The sequence below is a fragment of the Spermophilus citellus genome, assembly GCF_964194105.1.
Source record: "Spermophilus citellus genome assembly, chromosome: 5".
Lineage (NCBI taxonomy): Eukaryota > Metazoa > Chordata > Mammalia > Rodentia > Sciuridae > Spermophilus > Spermophilus citellus.
Window position 1 is genome coordinate 2,413,659 of NC_138186.1, and position 18,499 is coordinate 2,432,157.

The window sequence follows — 18,499 nt, forward strand, 5'->3', positions numbered from 1 at the left end:
ATGATAAAGTGAGGAATGGAATGAACCAAGGCTCACCTGCAAGGGTGTCTGAAGGCAGATGGTGCAGGGACAGGTTTGAGTGGGGTCCCAGCTGGAGACAGCACCCATCCCTAGGAGCTGCCCTGCCAGGCAGGAGAGGTGGCCATTCTCATCTGTGTCCTGTACCACTCTGCACACGTCCATTGCAGCCCAGGTGGAGGGAAGCCCTGTGAGCACCTGCAGGTGTCTCCCTCTGACCTGCAGGCCCCTTGGGCAAGCACTCCACCTATTTTTGCATCTCATCCCTCTACTGTCCGTCACAGAGACCTGGAAACATCCATAAAATGCTGGTTCTATAAACAACTATTGATCAAAAGCAGAAGGAAACCCTCTTTTCCCTTCTTTTTTTGCAATTTTCCTGAGTACCACTGCTCACTTCCTGGATCTAGAACACAGGTTTTTCTGTGTTGGAGCTTGCTTGGCCCACTTCCTCTATAATGTTCTAGTAAAAATATAAAATAAAAGGGGAAAAAAACTGCACACGAAACCAAAAACAAACATCCAAATCTAGCAATAAAAAATTAACTCTAGCCTTTGCTTGATTAAAATTCCCACCACTACTTGAGTCTTTTGAAGAACATGAAACATAATCTACCCCAGCACCTGTAAAACTCTTCCCTTGCTTCCTCTCCCGTTTGATCTTGAACCTGCTCACGGTTCTCTTTCTGCACTACCTGCTCCTGGCTCTGTTCTGACAGCTCTCCCGCACTCCTCTGCCTGGCCAGCCTGGTCCAGCTCTCTGCACAGCTGCCCTGGCCCCCCGGGGCCTGGCCCAGGACTGCCCAGTCCACGGCCCATGTCCCTGACTTCTCCTGCCCACCCCGGGAAGCATATGCTTTCTTTACTCTGCTTTCTCTCCCAGAACATAAACCTGGACAATTTCTGGAATTCTCCACCCTGTTCCTTGTTATCTCGTGAGTTAGAGGGTCTTCATGGAAGAGTTTAAGAACTTGACTGCTACTTATGACATGGTGTCTGTGGGAAACTCTGCATGCATTCTGAACAGCTGACTTACAAACAAACTCTTGGAGTACAACTTACCCACAGGCTGGGAGCTGCTGTGTATAAGCAGCTCTGTGGTTGTTCACTCTTCTTTTGGTTTCATGGTTTTGAACAGAGTTCAAAGTTAAAATGGAGGGAACATTCCCTATTAATTCGTTGGTATTTTTGTGAACCTGGGAATCTGGCAGAAGTGAATATTTCCACGGAGTCATAAAATGACTTCTGGGAGGTTACTTCTGTCTAATCAGCCAAAGTGACGTGTCAGGTTGGAGTACCCAGGGTTGAGTCACTGGGAGGGGGTGAGTGAAGTCACAGAGACCATTCTCTGAGAGGCCTGGGGGGGCAGAAGGCCACGTTCTGCGTAACCTGCTCCTGGAAGCGCCACTTCTTGCTTTCGACTCAGGTACCAGTGAGCTCCTCCCCCCTCTGGGCTCCCTCCTGCTCACAGCATGCCTTTCCCCATGCCTTTCCCCATGAGACCCACGTTGCTGGTGCTTTCAAAGCCAAGACCCAGGATGCCCCAGCCAGGCCTTGCACATGAACTGGCTCCAGTGGCTGCTCATGTTGGTTCCCTGAGGAGAAGCAGTGGCATGGACCCCAGCCCTCGAGTCAGGTGCTGACCCCATCCTTTCCCAGCAGCAGCCACTCAGCAAGATGCTTACTGGCCCCTGCTGGGTCCCACACACCAAGGGGTTAGAGCCGCAATACCACCAAGAACAGCACTTCTCCACCCCACTGCCTGATTGAGCACCAAGAAGGTGGCTCTCCTTCAACACCTGAGCAGAGCCCACACTGATGACCTCAGCCCTCCTGGGGTGTGGCTTGGGCAGCAGCCGCATTTTCAAAGCAGCCAAGTTTGAGGGCTGCTGTGCTGGAGGGAAAGTTGATGGGCGTGTGGAAAGTGCTTCACCGCCTACAGATCACCACTCAAGCCATTTCTGTTAGACCGACCCCGGCTGCCTGCCCACCATGTGAGGAACTGTCTTAGAGGAGGCAATGGGACTGGAATCCATCTTCATGCTTGCGAGTTTTCCAGGCCAACAGCTCACAGTGTGGTCGAGAAGTGGGCACTGCTATCCTGTAGGTATGCATTGGGAGAGGGTAAGCCCTGTCCTGGTGTCCACCTGTATGGCTGCCCTGGTCACTGGGTGCTGTAAAAGACCACTGTGGAATGTGAGTGTCTCTCTGCCTGTCTGTGTAGACCGAGCATCCCCTGGAGCCTCTGGACAAAGCCATCCTATCCAGCAGCCGGCACAGTGCCCTGCACCAGGGTGGCAAAGCCAGTGGACCAACAGAGAAGGAGAGGGAGGTCCAGTCTGCCAGGAAGATGGGCCAGGCCATTGAAGAGGGCTGGCATTTCCCCCTGGGCCTTCAAGGGGTCATACAGGACTTTCACAGGAGCAGGCTATGCTGGGAGAGGGGAGGGGACAGCTGTGGGGAGAGAAGGAGCAAGGTCCAGTCGGGTGGTGTATTCAGGCAGCATCACAGTGCCCTGGGGACAGGGCTCGGCATGAGTGCCACTGGGCTGTGAAGGCCTTGGATGCCACCCAGAGTGCTGGAACCTACCCTCTGACTGCAGGGCCAGCCACACCAGGAGGCTTTGAGCAACTCAAACACAGAGGGTGGGCTGGGAGGGGAGTGCACGAAGGTGGAGAGAAGGCAGGAGACAGAGCCGGCTCCAGGCAGGACGAGGACAGAGGCTGGACCGAGAGCAAAGACCCAAGGTGGGACAGGAGTGTGGCGGGGATCCCAACACAAGTGTGTTTTCCCTCCCCATGTCACCCAAACGCTCCTGGGAGTAGGAAAGGGGGCTCTTTACCCCTTGAGAAAGATGTGGAAGCTCAGGACTTTTCTGGTAACCCTGAGGCAAATCTTAGTCAATTTAGGACATTTAAATGTCCAGGCCCATGGAATGGTCACATCTTGGGAGAGCCGAGAGGTGGACGGTCCTCACTCTGGCGTCTGAGTCTCCCCACTCTCACTTCAGGGATCGCCCCAGGGTACTCGCCGCAGCACCTGTGGCCCCTTTTGGAACCTGGGCACTGGTAGGACCTCTGTGGCCACTCTCCACTGCCTACCTCGTCCTCCAGGCGGCCTCCTCAGACGAACGACCCACATCCTCTCGTCCCGGGTGACCCGCACTGGTCCAGGGAAACCCGAGAACCTCCGTCACCCCACTCCTTCTGCGGAAGGGCCCCACAGCCTGCTCTCGCCCCTGGATTTCCAGACCCCGTGCCCCTCAGCTGCACTGGTAGCTCAGACCCAGCCTCGGCTCCCCAGCCTTCTCCAGGGTGGGTCAAACACTAAACGTCCAAGTCCAGCAGCAGGGAACATTCCAGAACTCCCCTGTGGGCACCCTAGAAGCCTCTTTCACTGGGCCAGAATTAAGACATTACACTCAACGCAGAGCGGGGAGGAAACGCCCAAATGTCAGCAGCTTCCCCAGAGCAGCACTGTGCCCTCCCCTCCCCTCTGCAGACTGACCCTGGAAGGACCTCAGGGGGGCGGCTTCCTCTGGAGACCTGTCTCCACTCATTTCTGTGCTTGAAATCGTGTGCTAGGGTCCTGTCACTGCTCCCACAAGCCACAGACACTGTGCTTACCACAGCGTCATTTTATCATGCTATAGTGCCATAGGTCAGAAGTCCAAAATGGGCATCAGCGCGAAGAGCAAAGGCTGCATTCCTCTGAAGGCTCCAGGGAGCCTGCCTTCTCCAGCTGCTAATGCCCCATCACCCCAACCTCGGTCCCTATCCCCACATCTCCTCTCAAGAGGGGACTTGTCACTACTTCAGGTCTACAGGACAGTTGGAAGAATATTCTGGGGCCATGCAGAAAGCCCGGGTGTGGGTGTGGATCTAGAAGTCCCTGGCGAGTCTGAGGTCCCCCCCTCCCATCGCTTAGGAGAAGGAATTCTTATAAAAGCACGCACTGGCTTAGGAGAGACAGGAAGGCTGGGCTTGCCCTGGGAACAGTGGTTATCTCTGAGCGCAGGAATGAGACATCATTCTCATCGTTTCCCTTTTACAATGTTCTGTTATAGTATCATTTTTCTGTACTTAATTCTCTTGTTTAACAGAAATATTTTTATGTAAGGACTCAACATTTTCAAAGCCTGCCAGGGAATAAAGAAACTCTGTAGCAGTTTTTGTGTCTACAGGCCGTGAAGAAGTTCTGTTTTCTTTCTTTTCTGAGTGGCTTTCTGTTCTCTGTGGCTCTCACCATCTGAAAACATGTTTGAAATGGAGGTGTTAGTTGGGGCCCTTGTAGGAGAGCCCCACGACTTAATAAGTGTTGAAGACAAGGTCAAGATAGGAAAAGGTGAGGGCCCCACTATGCACGCTTTTTACCTGGTGGAAAGCATGTCCACAGAGACTCTGCTGATTTTTAGATCCCTTCTGGAAATCCCTATCATGTTCTCCAGAAGCTAAACTGGCCCCTCTCCCCAGACTCTCCAGGTACAGCTGGCTCTGTTAGTGGCTAAGGATGATTGTTCTTTCAATGATGGAGATGAGACATAAATTTCTTGTGCTTCTTTCAAATGAAGAACTATAAACACCAGCTTTGGGGGGATATTTTACCATTGTAAAGGGAGGGAAATCAGAGCACAAGATATGATTGTTGCATAAATTTTATGAAGACCTGTGCGGGTGGCTCGATGCCACTTGTGGATGAATGGGGAGCTTTGTCCCAGCTGATCTGTTGCTGGTGGGAAAGTGCTCTGTGTTCTATCTGGTTTGATTAAGGTGGAACCTGGCCTGTGCCGAGGGCAACCCAGTCAGACTCCGCTTTTGGAGACGAAGATCCCAGGGCCTCCTTCAGCCTGTGGTGACCAGAAAAGGAGCAGGCACTGCAAGGCCCATCAGCTCCAACAGACAGTGGCATGTTGTCCGTACAGAGGTTTACAGGTAGAAGAGTTCATTAACCAACACCTTGTGCTGAAGTTAGTGGACAGAATGTTCAGAAGGAGAGAGGGGCGTTTGAATATATGCAGAGACTCAGTTTATGAGCTGGGACATAAGAGATTTGAGCGATAGTTTATATTAGTCCATCCTGTGTGCTATACAAAGTACTTGCGTTGGAGACTTTATAAAGAGGTTTGTTTAGCTCACAGCCTGGAAGTTCAAGAGCATGGCACTGGTTCCCAGCAAGGGCCTCCTGCCTGCATCACAACATGGTGGAAAGAGATCAACTGTGTGGAGTGGTTTCCCTTTAAAGCAACCCACTCTCAGAGAACTCACTAGCCCAATGAAACCAACATTAATGCCTTCATGGCATTTGACCTAGTTACCTTCCTTTAGGCCCACCTCTTCAAGGATCACTTCTCTCCAAAAGAACCCTGCAGACTCCACAAGGGCAGCCCTTGGCTTTCTGCCTCTCTCTAGGGAAGAGTCCTCTGTGGCCCCTTGCACACCGGGACCTCCCTGATTGGCTGGCTGAGCAGAGTGGCTACTGTGGAATCAGCACTGCTTACAGGCAGGCCACTATCCTCCTGTAGGTGAAAACCTGGAGGGGCAGGGTGGGGTGGAGAGACAGCAGGAACCAGGAGTGGTTGGTCGTAAAGGGGAAGCTATGGCCCGTTCAGGCCAACTGGGACTGTCCTGGAGGTGCTGCTCAGGGGCTAAGAGGTACGAGGAGGTTTGGTTTTTTGCTTGCATCTGCATATGTGGTATTAGTTACATGATTGGTATAAACCTGTCTGCACTCCCCCACTAGCTGGTTCTCTACTTTTGTTCCCATCATTTAGGGGACAGATGCTACCGGTGGTCCCATTTTTCACTTCCTTCATTGGGTCAGGGCATTGCTATGGTTTTAGCTGTTTGCAGATTGATTACTTTTTCAGTGTTCAGAAACTATAAGTTCTGGAGGTTGAGACAATGAGTCACTCTTCCTAACCCCCTTGGTTTGTTTCTGTTGGGTTGGTTACTCCTTGTCACCACACAAGTGCACCTATGCAAGCTTGTGACTTGTAAAATTGCACTGCAGTGGCTCCTCCTTGAACTCTCCTCTCCCAGTGACATAGCAAAAAAACAGTAGCAAATGTCCACCCTGTACTGAGCTCCCATTCATGAGAATATTTGTAGCGTGTGGATTCAGAGTCACTGGTTGAAGAGCATGTATCTGAAGTTTGCACTCACCTTTTGGACTACCTATTAGTAGAGAGGAATGCATTCTACTGGAGATATTTTGAAAGTTAGGAGTTATTTTAAGAGTTAGGCTTAGAGATAATAATAATGATGACAATATATTAATTCTGAAAAGCTGATAATTTGTGTAGACCAAAGTGGAAGGAAGAGTTAAACAGAATAAATCTTGAGTTCCCTCCTAACCAATGCTACTTCACAGCTGGAACACAAAATTTATTCCCTGAATTTTTTTCCCTCAATTGCTAAATGATTGCCATTGTATTCCAGAAATGTGTGCTCTAGGGAAGAGGATTTCAAAAGTTTTAAGGACTGAACCCTAGGTAAAAGGCCCAGCACTGGCTCACCAATCTTTCCTTTCTTCAGTCTAATCTGCTTTCTGAAAATAATAATAAACCAAAGTTAGCATATTCCATGTTTTCATCATGAAATGCTCCATGGCATATTAGACAAAGAAATGCCAGGGCCACAGGGAATTTCACAGGAGCTGCAACCACGGGGCTTGCCCTCAGCCACTTGGTACTAGAATCGTCTGCACATTGCAATGGGGGCTGTTGGCTGTGCCTGCAGACAAAGCACAGGGAACAGCTGTTCTGGGGTCTTCTGTGACATTCCCAGCAGGGAGGTTCTGTGCACAGGTCACCCTTGTGCACTGCCCATCAGGTGGGCTGGGTGCCTGCTTTCATTTTTGTCAAGGGGTTTTGTGGCAAAAAGCTAAATTTAATACAGAAAGGAGTGATGTATCTATGTCTAAAAGAGCACAGTTGCGGGGCTGGGGATGTGGCTCAAGCGGTAGCGCGCCCATCTGGCATGGTGCAGCCTGGGTTCGATCCTCAGCACCACATACAGACAAAGATGTTGTGTCTGCCAAAAACTAGGAAATAAAATGTTAAAAATTCTCTCTCTCTCTCTCTCTCTCTCTCTCTCTCTCTCTCTCTCTCTCTCTCTCTCTCTCTCACTCTAAAAAATAAAAAAAAAAAGAGCACAGTTGCTTCTTCAGGTTTGGGGGGGGGTTTGTTTTGTTTTGTTTTGTTTTGCATTTTTAAGGGCAATACGTGAAATAGAGACTTAATTTTCTACAGGAAAGGGAGGGAAGTAAAAAAGTGTTCATTTCCTGAGAACTCTTGGTACACAGGGGACCTGATTTTCTAGAACATTTTAAACAGTGTTATAATTATTAAAGATGAAAATTAAGAAATAAATGCAATTTGGATAAATCCTCTGTAATAGGAGGTTGCTCTAAATTTTATGGATTTAAATTCTAATAGTTAGAGGACATACTTTATGTTCTTGTCTGCAGAGTTTGTACTTTGTCATAGTAGTCAATAAGAAACTACCCCGAAACACCTACATTGTGTGGTTACCCTAACTTCAGGTAGTTTTTTGCTAATGCCATTTACTGAATGTTCCAACCACATATTTAATTAGATGTGGCAAACTGCGGCTGGCAGGCTCAGCTCAGTTCCACTCCTGTTTTACAAACACAGTTTTGTCAGAACATAGCCAAACCTATTTGCTTACTGATGGTCACAGCTGCTTCAGGACAATGGCAGAGTTGAATACTTGTACCAGAGAGAGTGCAGCCCACAGAGCCAAAAATATTGACTGTGTGGTCCATTTATAATGATGATTGCTGACCCCTGACCTAGGTTACTATAATACTGATCCCCAGCACTGCACAACAATACCTTAGTACTGAAGTATGATGGTAGCCTTTGAATGGTATAGTGCATTCATACAAATAGGAACATCTCGTGGGCTGGCTATGCATGTGCACTCATGCCTGTGTGAGTACCTACATGTGTAAACACATACATGAAAACATACATGGCTCTCTAACGTGGGTGTGGGTGTTTACATGTGCCTGTGTGGTATAGATGCATGCGGTCCACACATGCTCCAGGATAATTGAATTCCCTAGGAGGCACTGCTGCATGAGTGTCCCTGATTACACTGGAGCAAGGCAAGGTCAGAGTCCCTCTCCTGAGGGCGGCCCGCTGGCTGCCACCAGGCAGTGGTGCCCATGCCCGCCTCCTTCACTTACAGTCTGCCTCCGTCAATAGCATATTTTACAAGGGTGTTAACTGACCAGAACTGGAGTCGGGATTTCTTTGCTGCCGGTACAGGAGGCTGGGGAAGGAGGCTGAGGTCTTACGAGTGACTGGCTCTGCACTGGTCCTGGGGAGGACCCGCAGCTCCCCTGGGTATTCCAGGGCCCACCAAGAGCAGAGGAGAAAAACCAGCACAGAAGCAGAGCACTCGACCACAATGACACAGCCCAGCACTGTTGACCTACTCGAGTATGGGGAGGACATGTAGCATTTCTTGTGAACTAAAATGAAAACATGGGGCCCCTTGCCAGGTTTGTGTCCTCATTGGCCTTTATTCCTGACGGAGCACCCGCTGGTGCCAAGCAGGCGGGCCCCAGGGATACAGCAGCACACAGGCCATAATCCCTGCCCTGAGGGACCCTGGGGTCCGGTCGGGAAGAGAGAGAACATGTGCCCACATTGGAGGGAGGCTGAATGACTCCAGCCATCAGCCAGAGGCTGTGCGGGAGCAGGAAGGAAGCCCACCTGGTCCCGACCGTGATGCGGTCAGGCAAGGGCTCCCAGAAGAAGCAGCCTCTAAATGAGAGTAAAGTGAACGTCAGAGCTGACCAGGCGAAGAGGGCCTTCTGGACTGAGAACCACTGTGCCAAGGATTAGAGCTGAGGGGACCGTGCCACCTGCAGGTGGTTCTGGGCGCCGCGTTGGCAAGGGGCGGGCAGTGTGGTTAGGTCTCGGGCTGCCTGCTCGGCGTCTCTTCCCACCTCCCCAGGTTCCCCTGGCCACCCTTCACTGGCTCTCCTAGTGTGTATCGTGGATATTTTTGTCCATACTTTTGTCTATAAATGAGACCAGAAAGATAAGTGAGAGCCCAGTACGAAAGACCTTGTCAAAAATGGCAGGCATATGCCCCCCACATGCCTTCTCTCGGTGCCCATTTCTCCTTCACCCCGGGGGACCCTTGCAGATATTTATTGTCCCCATGGCAGCCCTATGCTGGGTCTCTCCCTCTGCAGCCACGGTGCACCCCAGGAAGGGCTCTGCATCCAGGTGACCCCTTTAGGCTGGGTTCTGCCCTTCAGCCAAAAGCCTCCTGAAATCCCACATGGAGAGCTCAGGCTAGAGCACCTCGTTCTAGGAGCCGGCTGCCTCCTGGACGAGAGCTCCTCTGTTGGCCTCAAGGACGAACTTCTGTGTGGCAGAGGGACTTGGTGTCCACAGGCTCTAAGGCAGGATTGGCCATTCTTACGGGACCTTGTCTAAGTGAAACAGGAGATCAGCTGGCTGTTGAGGTGCACCGTGAATCAATACGTCCAAAGAGAGGGGAGGGTGGAGCCTCACTCTGAAATAGGGATTTCAGCTCCAATGGATACCAGGCAAGTGGACAAGGTCTGGAGCCTGGTGGTGTGCTTGTGGTGCACAGGACATCGGCGGCCATTGGTGTTACCGTTGGCCAGGATCCAGAGAGCATTGCTCCACCCCAGCTTCCAGAACTCAAAGCATGGCTGGACAGTGGCCACAGAGCACCCCAAGCCATGCCCAGTCTCTGCCTTGAGGACCCTGCAAGAGTGGGCTGGGGAGCAGCCATGGTGAGCGGTGCCATGGTGAGGGTCTTAGGACCTCAGTGCCTCTGGAGGCTCTCAGCCTCTCCATTTCTCCCTGGCCCCTAATGTGGCATGTTCTGTTTCTGATGGACACAAGGCGCTGTGTTGTGATGCGCACCATGAGCTCCAGCATCTCAGACTTTGCCCAGGGCACCTGACCTGTTTCATCAGGACACGTTTGCCCTGGGCGGGGCCGGACCCCACTGCTCTGCACAGGAGAAGCGCAGTCTTCTTGACCTCCACTTTGCTTCCCTAACCAACCTGCTTGTACAACCTCCTCTGTCAGAAGTGTCCAGCTCCTCACTCACACGCTTCTTCTCATCACCCCCAAAGCCTACTCTGGCTCCCACTGACCCCAAGAGAGGAAGAGCTGACCCACCCGTCAGGCCTGGCTCTCCAGTGTGCATTCCAACAGAGAACAGAGCTGCAGCAATGCAGCCCGGAGCGGTGGGTACAGCTCCCTGGGGAATCAGCTCTTGTCACGGCGCAGAACTGATGAAGTAGTCAGAACTGATAAAATGAGGCTGGGCACTGGGAAAAATGCCTATAATCCCAGCAACTCCAGAGACCGAGGCAGGAGGATCTCAAGTTCAAGGCCAGCCTTGGCAACTCAGACCCTGTCTCAAAATATACAAAGTGCTGGGGGTGTGGCTCAGTGGTAGAACAGAGAAACAATCAAATTTGATTTTTAAATGAATTTCAGAAAGTGCTCCCCACATACACCAATCACTTTTCTTTGAAAACCAAACTCTTACATGAAGCAAATTTGAAGAGAAAATAGTGGCAATACCCTGATGGTGAAATCAACTTACTCATGAACTATTTGAGGCTTGTACATTTGTATTATCATTTTAAAAAGAAATTCAGCAGATCAATTAAGGACCATAGATACTCATGATCTTTAATATCTTACTGAACAAAGCAAAAAGCCAAGTGCAGAAAGATGCTTGTTGAAGCATTATCTGTAATGTGCAATGATGGCAGAAACCTGGGCCTCCACAATAGGAGAGCTTAGATAAATTATGGATATCAACAGAATTACATGTTATGAGCTAGGGCAGAAAATAATTAAGAATTAAGTAGAAATAAAATGCTTTAATTAACTAGAACTGTATCCAGCTGCAAGTCACAGACAATCCGACCAGCAGTAGCTCAACAAAAAGAGGTGTTTTGTTGTTGTTGTTTGTTGTTTGTTTCCATTAATAAGAAATTCAGTTTCTAATGTTGGTCAAGGACCAAGTCTCTCGCGGTCACAAAGTGGCTGTGAATGCTCCCACCATCATGTCTGTGATCAATGAAAGCAGAAGAGCAAGGGGAGCCCCTTTTCTCCCAGGGGTACTTGGCAAACACCCATGTCTCTCTGCCGGCGCTGGTTCCCAGAGCCCCAGGAGAGGGAAGGTGAGCAGCAGGATGGCCCTGCTGTGGAGATCTGGTCCACCACGTGGGGATGGGCACATGGACAAAATCAGGGTTCTATCGGCAAGAGAGGGTGCAGTGGATCCTAAGAAAGTGTCTCTCCAAACCCAGCTGTAGGACTTGCATACTTTTGGATCTCGAGTGTCCTCGGATCTCAGGTGCTGAACTCCCTGCGTCTGTGGCCCAGAGGGCGGAGCCTGCAGAAGGCGGGTCTGTGGGGACCTTAGGTCACTGGGGACAGGCCCTTTCCCGCTGCCCCTCCAGCCCATGTGACATTCTGCCTCAAGCACAGCGCAGTGCAGCAGCCAACCAGGGCCTGAAACCAGGAGCCACGTCAACCTTCCTCCTTGAGGTTGTTTTCTTAGGTATTTTTTGTCGAAGAGACACAAAGCTGACCAACACAGACTCCTCTATTATCACAACTGTGTAAAACTGCGGTGTCTTGGAATGAAGGTTGGGCAGAGAAAGACACGGAAAAGACCAGGTATAGGATCATGCCTGTTTCTCCTACATCTTCTATGACACCATCAATATGACCTCTAAGAGGAAAGCAATGCTTTGATTTAGGTCACACACACAGGAAAATTGCTCCCCCAAAGCAGTGGTCCTCTTTGCACCTGCTCACTGCCCCCCGAAAAATGGCTTCTACTCTCAAAGCTGGCAATGGTTTCCTCACTAGGTGGATATCCTTTCCAAAGTGAAAATATGTGGGGTGCCATGGCTCACACCTGTAATCCCAGTGGCTCAGGAGGCTGAGGCAGGAGGATCCGGAGTTCAAAGCCAGCCTTTTCCCAGTTGAGGGCTGTCAGCCTCAGACCTTCCATTCGCCGGGCTCTGCTCTCAGTGAGTAGGATGCTGGCCAGGCCTTGCCTTAGCTCTGTCCCGCTCTTGCAGGTCAGAAGGTGCTTGTGAAAATGCAGATTTACCCCCAGGTGAGACACAGCCCTGAGAGTGCGGCGGGCAGAAGCCAGCTGGTCTCTGGCCGAGAGTTCCGAGGAGGAAATTCCTGCTTTGGTTGCGGAACTGGCTAAGTGGCCTCTAGGATCTCTTCCAACTCTGAGGTCTCCTTTGCATGAGTTGAGGTTGCTGTTGTTTATTTAAATGGAAATCCCAGATGGTGTATCTCCCTCCAATGTTGAAGGACGGTTCTAAAAGTCGATTTGACAGCTCGTACCCTTCTTTTTAAAATGGAGCCTTAGGTTGCTCATTCCATGGGCAAGCAGAAGCCCGGGGCTCAGCATGTGACCTAATAAATATAAAACAGAACTTTACAGCCCAAAGGCATGAAGTAGATGAAGCTTGCTTTCACCTCTGCCCTCGCTCCTCCTCCCTCTGTTCCACCTCTGAGCAGCAGCAGCCTCAGGGCCCCCAGCCCCCACTGCACCCCCAGCGGCAATCATTTATTCACAGGCCCCTGTTTCATAATCCCCCAAAAACTTCCCTCTTTCCTGGCCTTTAATAATCCTCTCTCCTTCTCATGACATCCAGCTAAGGAGATAATAACCTGTGCCTGGGTGTCCCCCACTCCCAGGACCCTCCTGTCCTCCAGAGCCCATTCTGTCCAGGTGCAAAGGTGGGAATTTGCCCACAGGTGAGACAAGGGAGTGCAAGGAAGCCCCACCACCTTCCGTCACCTGACTCCTCCTGCATCTAGCACTGAGCCTCTGACAGCTGTCTCTTCCATCCAAGATGCTCTTACTGCAGATGTTTTAAAAGAAAAAAAAAAAAAATCACTGGTGGCAGTTTGGCTCTTTGGATATTGAAAGCTGAGTCATTGTCATGGTATAAAATTGCATAGTTTTGCAGTAAATCCAGATTTGAAGCAGCTCTTGGAAAATCAGGAGATGTGGCGGGGGGGGGGGGGCGGGGGGGGATGTCTCTCAGTGCCTCCAGTAGAGTCCAGTAGAGACTGTCCTCTTCACACAGGACACAGCTTCCTGGGCCCAGTTTCTACCATTCCCCATGAAGGCAGAGACATCTTACAGCACATCTTTCCCACGTCTCTCACTGCCTGGCCCCCGTAGCTCCTGTGGGTATGAGTTTTATAGTGCTGCTTTAAAAATTACACACAGTGCTGGGCACACCTGTGATCCCCATAGCTCAGAAGACTGATGCAGGAGGATCACAAGTTCAAAGCCAGCCTCAGCAACTTAGTGAGGCCCTAAGCAACACTGAAGCCCTGTCTCAAAATAAAATAATAAAATAGGTCCAGGGATGTGGCTCAGTGATTAAGCACCCCTGGGTTCAATTACACACAGTGCTCACTTCCCAGGGCTGTGTAGGATCGTACAAATGAGTGTGTGTAAATCATGTGAAGCATCTTAGACATCAACAGAAAAATGAGCATTAGTCTATGAACCTTAAAAATGTCAAAACTTTTAAAACTGTCTTGTTCTCAGTTATAAATATACAGGAAAATGAAAAAAAAATAGTAAAACCAATGTTTATTTAGTAACCGTGGCTTAAAATATTAGAAATATTAAGAATTGAAGTATTTATTTGTAAAAAATTGATCAAAATCTGTTTATCCTATACATGCCCTCTGTATCATTTACACAGCGGGGCTACCATTTTTTCTACACCCTTCAAACTGCCCTTATTTCTAAGCACAAATCATGAGTTTTATAGTGCTACTTAAAAAAAAAATCAGCTTCCAACACTTTATCTTTTGTGCTCTCGATACCATGAAATACAGCTGAGGGGGGTTTTATTATATATATATATATATATATATATATATATATATATATATATATATATATATAATCATTCCTCTGTGTCTGGCCCTCCTAGCTCCTGTGGGCGTGAATTTTACAGTGCTGCTTTAAAAGTTATACCCAGTGCTGGGCACACCTGTAATCCCAATAGCTCAGAAGACTGAGGCAGGAGAATCTCTGTCCATTTCCTCATTATGTAGATAAGTTTGGCTCAGGAAGTTTCTCTGACTTCACACTCAGAGCCAACAGGGTAGGGTCCACATTCCTGTGGTCAACTATGGCCCATCTGACACACTGAAGTTCCACTAGGTGATCACCAGCAGGATTCCCTGTGTCCTTTTTTTACATTTTCATCTCTGTGGGCAGTTCCTGCCCTCGAGTATCATTTTTTGAGATGTCACATGGATTTATCATTGGAAAGTAAGACAGCCAACCACACGCTTTTCCAAGGTGCTCAAACTGATTAGGGATTCACAGGGGCCAGTCACCACCAGACCTTGAAAGTGGCATGTTAGTCCCTGGTCTCGGCACATCTGCCATCTCTGTAAGTGACTGGAACACTGAAGAGCTAGCGGTGACATGTACTTCACACAGCCCCTCTTGGCTTAGTGTCTGGCAACCCAAACCAGAGCTGTGTAGTCAGGGGTTGGGGTCACCTAGGTGTGCAGCTGACGTCGAGGGCCTAGCTAGTGTGCCTTTTGTGGGGCAGATGATGAAAGCTTCCTGAGACCTGAGAGAATTCAGCATGGACCACAGAGATCACCAGGCCCAGAGTCTCAAAAGGGTCTGCCCACAGGCATCCTGCGGGGGGACCGTTTTCAGGACGCTTGAGAAAGCCATGATGATTGCATCCCACTGCATGATTCTCAGGTTTTATGTCAAATTTTTTTCTGTGTGAGAAAGTGGGGTGCGGTGAAACTTTTTTAAAAAGTGCTGGTATTACTTGAAAATCATTTATTTTTTTTTATTTTTTTTCCATTTTTTTTAAGAGAGAAAGAGAGAGAGAGAGAGAGAGAGAGAGAATTTTAATATTTATTTTTTAGTTATTGGCGGTCACAACATCTTTGTTGGTATGTGGTGCTGAGGATCGAACCCGGGCCGCATGCATGCCAGGCGAGCGCGCTACCGCTTGAGCTACATCCCCAGCCCTTGAAAATCATTTATTACTAAACCATCTTGGGTGCAAGATTAGGATGCATGGAATGCTCATGAGTATGTTAAAATTAGTCCATATAAAAGCATATTATTTTTTCACAATAGTTGAGTAAACATTTTTGCTGACTGTAAAAAACATCACGTTAGTTGCTGCTGACTTTTGCATACAGTTGAAATATTGTACCTAAGAAATTTTATTACGATATTGTGAAATTTGGGCTTTAAAAAAGAAAAATGTAAGGTGCGTCTGGAGACTGCCCTGCTGTGGTCGGGGGCGCTACTCAGGTCAGTGCTGCAGCCTGTAAACCCACCAGCACGGAGGCCCTCGGAGGGTCCCGACAGCGCGCTGCGCGGGGGGACCCCAGCCCTGGGGCCGGGCTGCGTGGGAGGCAATGCGCGTCCTCGCCCGGGCGAACACTCCGCAGCTCCCTTTACCTGTGGGGTGGCGTGTGACACAGAGCTGTTCCCCGCGGTGCAAGATCACACACCAAATCTGAAACTAAAAGCCGGTGCGATGGTTCCGTGGTGAGGCGGGCACCAGGCGCTTTTCGCATGCTGGGCGCTTAGCGAGAGCCCCGTGCCCACTCGCTGGCCGCCAGGGGGAGCGCCAGGCTCCCGTCCTGCCCGGGCCTCCCCAGCCCGAGGCTCACCGCGCCTCCGGGAGCGCACGAGGAAAGGCGCCTCGGGGTCCCACCCGGATTCCTCCTGCGGAACCCTCTCTCCCTCTCGGGTGCGGGAAGGGCGTGGGGCTGCCCCTGCCCGGGTGGGAGCCCTGCCCTGGAAGGGCTGCAGCCAGCGGGTAGACCAGCTCCCCCCGCTCGCCCCCGCTGCCGTCCCTGGGGGGCTGCGTCCTCAACCCTTCAGGCTGCCACTGTGGGCCTGGGGATGCGGAGCGCTGAGCCAGTCTGGGTGGCCTCCTAGTCGAAGCAGAAGGACTTCTGTGGTTCCCAGAGGCCCCGCACACAGTGAGGTGTGGTTGTGAGATGCAGGAGCTGAACTCCCAGGTGGGATTTGTTCCTGGCCCTGGGCACAGATGTCCCTTGGGAACCCAGGAGGAGTCATGATCATAGCAGTCAGCTGGTCCAGAATCCCGCCGGTCCTGGGGACAATTACCTGGATGGCTCGCCCCACAAGCAGTCCCAGGAGTCCACTGTGGAGAGACTCATCACAAACCCCAAAGCCCAAGTCACAGGTCATTAAATAACTGAAAATGCACAGCAAGGCCGAGGGGAGGGGTACCAGAGGGAACACGAGGCCCTGCCCGAGGGATGGACAGACCCAGCTGTTGGGAGCCCAGGGTGTGCAGACTGGCCCCCCATCCACCATCACCAGTGACACTACAGTGACAAAGGCCAGAACTGAGGTGTGAGTGAGAAGTCCTCGGCAGAGGGTGCCAGAGCTAGTGAGACACAGGGACACCCTGGGCTGTGCACAGCCTCAGGTCCTGGATTACACTATGCATCAGCCGCGGGTTCTGTTTGTGTGTCTTAGGAGAGAACTCAGAGGCCCTGATGTGGGTGTGGGGTCCGGGGCTCCTCTTACCTGGTACATCCTGAGTGTATTCTCTTGGGTGCTTAGAGCTTCGCCTGTCTCATTACGGTTATTTTCTCCTGGATATTAGGGTCCTCCTGGTGTGCCCATTCTTTTCTCTCCATATTCAACCTACCATGCTCTCCTCTCTCGCCAGGACTCCTCTTAACACATGTTCTCAGTTTCCTTCACCCCATTTGCTGCTTCTGTGGCATAATGGAAGCACTGAGCTTCACCTGCCTGCCTGCTATCAGCTCTGCTGTCTACACAACAAAGTTTCCCCGCGTCTGCACCCCTTTTAGTTTACTCTGGGAGAGGATCTACTGAAGTTGGCCTCAAACTTGTGATCCTCCTACCTCAGCCTCCCGAGTTGCTGGGCTTACAGGCAAGTGTCTGGCTGCTCCTAGCTTGTTGGTTTATCTTTCCTGCTTCTGCATCAGAAGTGCTGACTATGATGTCTTTTTTTAAAATAGCCGCCTACTGAAGTTGATGTGGTCTGGCTTTCTGATAGGACCAGAAGTCAAAACCATTATCTTTTCAGCCTGGTGAGCTCTTGTCACCATGCTCCGTGGTAAAGCACTTGTCTAGCTTGCATCAGGCCCTGGGCTTGCTGCCCAACACCCAGACAATCATCCCCAAAATGCAACAAGTCCACAAACATCATTAACTTTTCCATAAGCCAACACTTTCATCGTGAGAAAATATCCTGAAACCTAGACTGAGGTTGTATTTGTGGTGTCGTGTTTTGTTGTACTTGGCCTGTCTCATTGGCATCGATACAACAAGAGGTGCTGAGTAGGAGCCTGTGTACACTGCCGCCATAAACAGTGAGGGACGTAGTAAACGCACTGTGTACTTAACTCCTGTTTATTGTTCTGAGTGCTGAAATCAATCAAAGGATGACATCTTTTCTAAATAATCATTATTCTTTGAGTTTCCTTGACAATTTTTCAAATCTCTCTTTTTTTATTTAACTATAGTGCACTGATTATAAAACTAATGAGTTCCATTGTGACCCTTTCATGCATGCGTAGAATGTGCTCTGATTGCACCCACCCTCCCTAGCACCCTCACTTACCACCCCCCCTCCCAGGGTCTCAGAAAAGTTCAGTCCGTCAAATCTTTCTCAGGTTTCCAGTGAAATATCAACTGAAGTTATCAACTGAAAGTGTGTTAAATAGAGACATGAAGACAGATGAAGGGGCCAATCAACATGAACATGAACTACGGTGGCGCATTCCCTGGGTCTAGTCCCTGGGTCAGGCTGTGCGCAGGACATCCATATCCCGGCTGCAACAGTCCTGAGGACCCAGCTCAGTGCTGAGCAGAGCATGTCAGGTGTGGGGTCCCACCTGCTACCAAGATTCTGTGATTCAGAGCTGTTGTTTGTAGCAAGGGCCCTTCGACATTGTCAGAGGAAATCAGGAGCCATCTGTTGGTGACAAGACCCGTTTTCATTCATTAACTTACGGGTACAGAGTGAGGAGCCTTCTGTTTAGACAGATCCTGGAGGAGTGAAGACCTTGGCCAACTTGGCTTCACTCTGCTCCACTCCCACTAAACTGCAAGGGCGTCTACACACAGGGGCAGAGTCAGCGTGGCCCTCGGTGTCTGCCGGCCTTTCGAGCATTGCCCACGCCAGGAGTGTGTGCTGTGACCTGCGACCTTGGGGCCTGATGTGGACAACTCTGTCTTATTGGCTTCACCCCACTCTGGGTTTTGTTTGGTCTTTGGTTTTCTTGGCAGTACAGGGGATCACCTGCTGGGCATGTGCTCTAGCACCGAGCTAGGAGCCCAGCCCTCTTCATGTGTCTGAAGGGACTTAATCCCATAGGTGAGGTGAG